Source organism: Hippocampus bargibanti, linkage group LG22, assembly GCF_051943395.1.
Source record: "Hippocampus bargibanti isolate YZ-2025 linkage group LG22, ASM5194339v1, whole genome shotgun sequence".
Taxonomy (NCBI): Eukaryota; Metazoa; Chordata; class Actinopteri; order Syngnathiformes; family Syngnathidae; genus Hippocampus; species Hippocampus bargibanti.
Window position 1 is genome coordinate 6,887,962 of NC_142755.1, and position 6,021 is coordinate 6,893,982.

A 6,021-nucleotide genomic window follows, 5' to 3' on the forward strand; every position below is an offset into this window, starting at 1 on the left:
GTTAAGGTTACTTTCTGTGGTTAGTTGTTAGGGTTACTTGTTAGGGTTAGGGTTACTTGCTAGGGTTAAGGTTACTTTTTGGGGTTACTCGCTAGGTTAGTTGTTAGGGTTAGGGTTATGTTACGGTTAGGGTTATTTGTTGGGGTTACTTGTCAGGGTTACTTGTCAGGGTTAGGGTTACTTTCTGGGAGTACTTGTTAGGGTTACTTGTTAGGGTTAGGGTTACTAGTCAGGGTTAATGTTACTTTCTGGGGTTACTTTTTAGGGTTACTTGTTAGGTTTAGGGTCACTTCTCAGGGTGAGGGTTACTTGTCAGGGTTAAGTTTACTTTCTGGGTTTACTTGTTAGGGTTACTTAGGGTTAAGGTTACTTTCTGGGGTTCTTTGAGAGGGTTACTTGTCAGGGTTAGGGTCACTTGTTAGGGTTAGGGTTACTTGTTAGGGTTAGGCTTACTTGGTGGGGATTACTTGTTAGGGTTAAAAACCTGATACATATACAAGTGAAAACATGAGGATTTAGCCTTTTGTTCAGCTGTTAGGATCATATCAACTTTTTATTACCATTTATTACCAAATCTGCAGGTAGACATGTCCAGCAGGGCTGTTTGGTCTCTGTGTTTAAATAAGATCAGAGGTGCTCGACAGCATTGCCTCAAACGCATTTTCAGAGCAAGTGAAACACGTTTTCTGAAGGAAATGATTTCTTCATGGTTTTAAGTTTTACAGTGAAAGTAGTGTCTATTTAGGCTGCAGAGTGAAACCTCACATATATACAACTGAAAACATGAAGATTCTTTCTTTTGTTCAGCGGTTAGTATCATATCAACTTTTTATTGCCTTAAACGCATTTTCAGAGCAAGTGAAACACGTTTTCTGAACTCAATGATTTTTTTCATCGGTTTTATGTTATGAGTAAAAACCTCACACATATACAAGTGAAAACATGAAGATTCATCCTTTTGTTCAGCTGTTAGATCATATCAACTTTTTATTGCCTTAAACGCATTTTCAGAGAAAGTGAAACACGTTTTCTGAAGGAAATGATTTCTTCGTGGTTATAAGTTTTATGGTGAAACTAGTGTCTGGCTGCAGAGTGAAAACCTCACACATATACAAGTGAAAACATGAAGATTCAGCCTTTTGTTCAGCTGTTAGATCATATCAACTTTTTATTGCCTTAAACGCATTTTCAGAGCAAGTGAAACACGTTTTCTGAACTAAAGGATTTTTTTCATCGGTTTTATTTTTTTCCCCTCCATGAGTCGTCACCTTACCATGGTGGAGGGGTTTGTGTGTCCCAATGATCGTAGGAGCTAGGTTGTCTGGGGCTTCATGCCCCTGGTAGGGTCACCCATGGCAAACAGGTCCTGGGTGAGGGACCAGACAAAGTACGACTCAGAAGACCCCATATGATGAAAAAGACAAATGGATTTGGTTTTCCCTTGCCCGGACGCGGGTCACCGGGGCCTCTCTCTGGAGCCAGGCCTGGAGATGGGGCTCGTTGGCGAGCGCCTGGTGGCCGGGCCTACACCCATGGGGCCCGGTCGGGCTCAGCCCGAAGAGGAAACGTGGGTCCCCCTTCTCAAGGGCTCACCACCCATGGGAGGGGCCAGAGGGGTCGGGTGCAATGTGAGCTGGGCAGCAGCCAAAGGCGGGGACCCTGGCGGTCTGACCCTCGACTGCAGAAGCTAGCTCTGGGGACGTGGAATGTCACCTCTCTTACAGGGAAGGAGCCTGAGCTGGTGCACGAAGTTGAAAACTTCCGACTAGACATAGTTGGGCTTGCCTCCACACACAGCCTTGGTTCCGGTACCAGCCCTCTTGAGAGGGGTTGGACTCTCTTCCACTCTGGAGTGGCCCACGGTGAGAGGCGTAGAGCAGGTGTCTGTACATTGGGATTCACCCCAGTAGACGAAAGGGTTGCTTCCCTCCGCCTTCAGGTGGGGGGACGGGTTCTGACTGTTGTCTGTGCATATGCACCAAACAGCAGTTCAGTGTACCCATCCTTTTTGGAGACCTTAGGTGGTGTGCTGGAGAGCGCTCCCCCTGGGGACTCCCTTGTTCTGCTGGGCGATTTCAATGCTCATGTGGGCAATGACAGTGGGACCTGGAAGGGCGTGATTGGGAGGAATGCCCCCCCCGATCAGAACAGGAGTGGTGTTTTGTTATTGGACTTCTGTGCTCAACACGGATTGTCTCTAACAAACACTTTATTCAAACATAAGGGTATCCATATGTGCACGTGGCACCAGGACACCCTTGGTCGCAGTTCGATGATTGACTTTATAGTGTATCATCGGATTTGCGGCCTCATGTTTTGGACACTCGAGTGAAGAGAGGGGCGGAGCTGTCAACTGATCACCACCTTGGGGTGAGTAGGCTCCGTTGGTGGGGGAAGATGCCAGTCCGACCTGGAAGACCCAAACATGTTGTGAGGATTTGTTGGGAACGTCTGTCAGAAGGAGTTTCAACTCCCACCTCCGGCAGAACTATACACATGTCCCGGGGGAGGTGGGGGACATTGAGTCCGAATGGATCATGTTCCGTACCTCCCTTGCTGAGGCGGCAAATCAGAGTTGCGGCCGTAAGGTGGTTGGTGCCTGTCGTGGCGGCAATCCCCGTATTCGCTGGTGGACACCAGTAGTAAGGGATGCCATAAAGCTGAAGAAGGAGTCCTACCGGGCTTATATAGCCTGTGGGACTCCTGAGACAGCTGACACGTATCGACTAGCCAAGCGGAATGCAGCCTCGGTGGTCGCTGAGGCAAAGACACGGGCATGGGAAGAGTTCGGTGAGGCCATGGAAGCCGACTTCCGGACCGCTTCGGGGAAATTCTGGTCCACCATCCGGCGTCTCAGGAGGGGAAAGCAGTGCACCACTAACACTGTGTACAGTGAGAGTGGGGCGCTGCTGACTTCGACTCGAGACGTCGTGAACCGGTGGGCAGAGTACTTCGAAGACCTCCTCAACTGGAGGGTGTGTTCCAACTACAGAGGGATCACACTCCTCAGCCTCCCTGGAAAGGTCTATTCAGGGGTCCTACAGGGGTGGGTCCGTCGGAAAGTCGAGCCTCAGATTGAGGAGGAACAGTGTTGTTTTCGTCCCGGCCGCGGAACAGTGGACCAGCTCTACACCAATAGCAGGGTCCTCGAGGGCACATGGGAATTCGCCCAACCACTCTACATGTGTTTTGTGGACTTGGAGAAAGCGTTTGACCGTGTCCCTCGTGGAGTTCTGTGGAGGGTACTTCGGGAGTATGGGGTACAGGAGCGGCTGATACGGGTCGTTCGGTCCCTATATGACCGATGTCAGAGTCTGGTTCGCATTGCCGGCAGTAAGTCGGAATCGTTTCCAGTGAGGGTTGGGCTCCGCCAAGGCTGCCCTTTGTCACCGATTCTGTTCATAACCTATATGGACAGAATTTCTAGGCGCAGCCGAAGCGTTGAAGGTTTCCGTTTTGTTGGCCTCAGTATAGCATCTCTGCTTTTTGCAGATGATGTTGTACTGTTGGGGCCTTCAAGTGGAGCTCTCCAACTCTCGCTTGAGCGTTTCGCAGCCGAATGTGGGATGAGAATCAGCACCTCAAAATCTGAGACAATGGTTCTCAGTCGGAAAAGGGTGGAGTGCCCTCTCCGCGTCGAGGAGATTTTGCCTCAAGTGGAGGAGTTTAAGTATCTGGGTGTCTTGTTCACGAGTGAGGGTGTAAGGGAGCGAGAGGTCGACAGGCGGATCGGTGCGGCGTCTGCCGTGATGCGGACTTTGTAACGATCTGTCGTGGTGAAGAAGGAGCTGAGCCAAAAAGCAAAGCTCTCAATCTACCGGTCGATCTACGTCCCAACCCTCATCTATGGTCACGAGCTATGGGTTGTGTCCGAAAGAACGAGATCCCGTATGCAAGCGGCCGAAATGAGCTTTCTCCGTCGGGTGTCCGGGTTCTCCCTTAGAGATAAGGTGAGAAGCTCGGTCATCCGGGAGGGGCTCAAAGTCGAGCCGTTTCTCCTCCACATCGAGAGGAGCCAGATGAGATGGTCGGGCATCTGATTAGGATGCCCCCGGGATGCCTCCCTCGTGAGGTGTTCCGGGCATGCACCACTGGCAGGAGACCCCGGGGACGACCCAGAACACGCTGGAGAGACTATGTCTCCCAGCTGGCATGGGAACGCCTCGGGATCCGCCAGGACGAGCTAGAAGAAGTGGCTGGGTAGAGGGAAGTCTGGGCTTCCCTACTGAAGCTGCTGCCCCCGCGACCCGACCCCGGATAAGCGGCAGAAGATGGATGGATGGTGTTTATCGGTTTGAAATAAGTAGGAATTTTGTGTTTCCAAGGGACTCTGTAGTGTTTCAGAAAGCCCTGCAATGTAAGGTAATGCTACTCCTCTCCTTTTAGTATCTTCAGAATTTTGGGTTTAATTGCCTATCCTTTTCTTTTGACATTTATTATGATTACTCTCCGTCTGGTCCTTGACGCCCTCCGCTGACGTAATCACACAGCGACACTGATCTCGTAATCAACCATTTCACCACATAATATTCATAGTTTTACATAACATTTTAAGCGCCTTTCAAAGCTCTAAAGGCCACTTTACAGTCACGGGATAAGAACGTTTTTTTGTGCAAGTGAACAGAGGCAACCATTCGCGCCAGCGTTCACTCTACCCGGAATGAATGGACGAAATGGATTGCATTGGAAGTCAAAGAAAAGTTACCCACATTAACGCATCAGCTGGACTCACATGCGCCTTATTTGACAACACAGACACAAATAAAACCTTCATCGATTCAAGCCTGTATTTGGAAAACCAAATAACCATCATCCGACAAGAACGAACACCATGAGCAAAGAAAGACGCTCTCCCTGCAACACTATAAAGAGGGATTTTCTGGCACATTCCCTCGCTTACGGCCATACTACCCTGAGAATGCCCGATCTCGTCCAATCTTGGAAGCTAAGCAGGGTCAGGCCTGGTTAGTACTTGGATGGGAGACCGCCTGGGAATACCAGGTGCTGTAAGCTTTTTTGTTGCAGCCACCCCAAACTCTGTGGGCCGAGAAATGGTCTCTCCCGTTCGCGATCCGATTCCACTTTTCATTTCATGATCACCCCCGACGCGATTTTAAACGGCTTCCCACACGTTGATTTTACTCTTGAGTCGCTGCGTGTAACGATATGGCTTTCCGGCAGAGGGAGCTGTCCGCATGGGGGACCGTCATGACAGTACTCGTACACGAAGCAGAATTGGGCTTCTGCGTGCTGGACAGCTTCTTTTACTCCCCTTTCAAACCATCTATTTTCCTTTCGCTACAATTTTAACCTCATTGTCGTCAAATGAGCGGTAGCTAGCTTTGAGGTGCATATGTACTGCAGATTGAGGCCCAGTAGTATTATACCAGCGGTGTTGATAAAGTATTTTTTTTTTTTTGAGAATTCGTTTAGTCTCCCCAATGTTTTGCTCTTTATAATTTTCATTTTTCCAATGTATTGAATAAACTACATTACTTTGTTTTTCATTTGACAGCCTATCTTTTGGATGCATTCATTTTTGCTTTCAAGTGTTTATCGGTTTGAAATAAGTAGGAATTTTGTGTTGCCAAAGGAATCTGTAGTTTTTCAGAAAGCCCTGCAATGTAAGGTAATGCTACTCCTCTCCTTTTAGTATTTTGAGAATTTTGGGTTTAATTCCCTAGCCTTTTCTTTTGACATTTGTTAAATGATCACTGAGGGCAACCACAGTTTGTGAGTGCTCTCCTGACATGTTTTGACTCCTTTTCTCTACTTTCGACGCTGTTTGGTATTAGCCCTATGCTGGAAGGTTCTGATAACTGTTTGTGTTGTCGAGGGTGGTTGGATTAAAAAAGTAAGTATTGGTCAGTGTGTGTGGCCTTCCTAAAGATTTCTGCTTTTAGCGCTCTGTCCTCTTTTATAATTACTTTACACTCCAAAAAGGCTTGTTGGGTCTCTTTAATGTCTTCGCGAGTATATTTAATATTGATGTCTACCTGTCATGTCACTTGAGGCTCGAGG

At 48.4% G+C, this 6,021-nt stretch overlaps 1 non-coding gene across 1 annotated transcript; it reads left to right on the forward strand.

The window, feature by feature from the left end:
* Window positions 1-4,894: 4,894 nt before the first annotated feature.
* Window positions 4,895-5,013, forward strand: LOC148881836 (5S ribosomal RNA). The gene has a single exon (XR_016113783.1). It is a non-coding gene; the product is annotated as a 5S ribosomal RNA (ribosomal RNA).
* The last annotated feature ends 1,008 nt before the right edge of the window (window positions 5,014-6,021 follow it).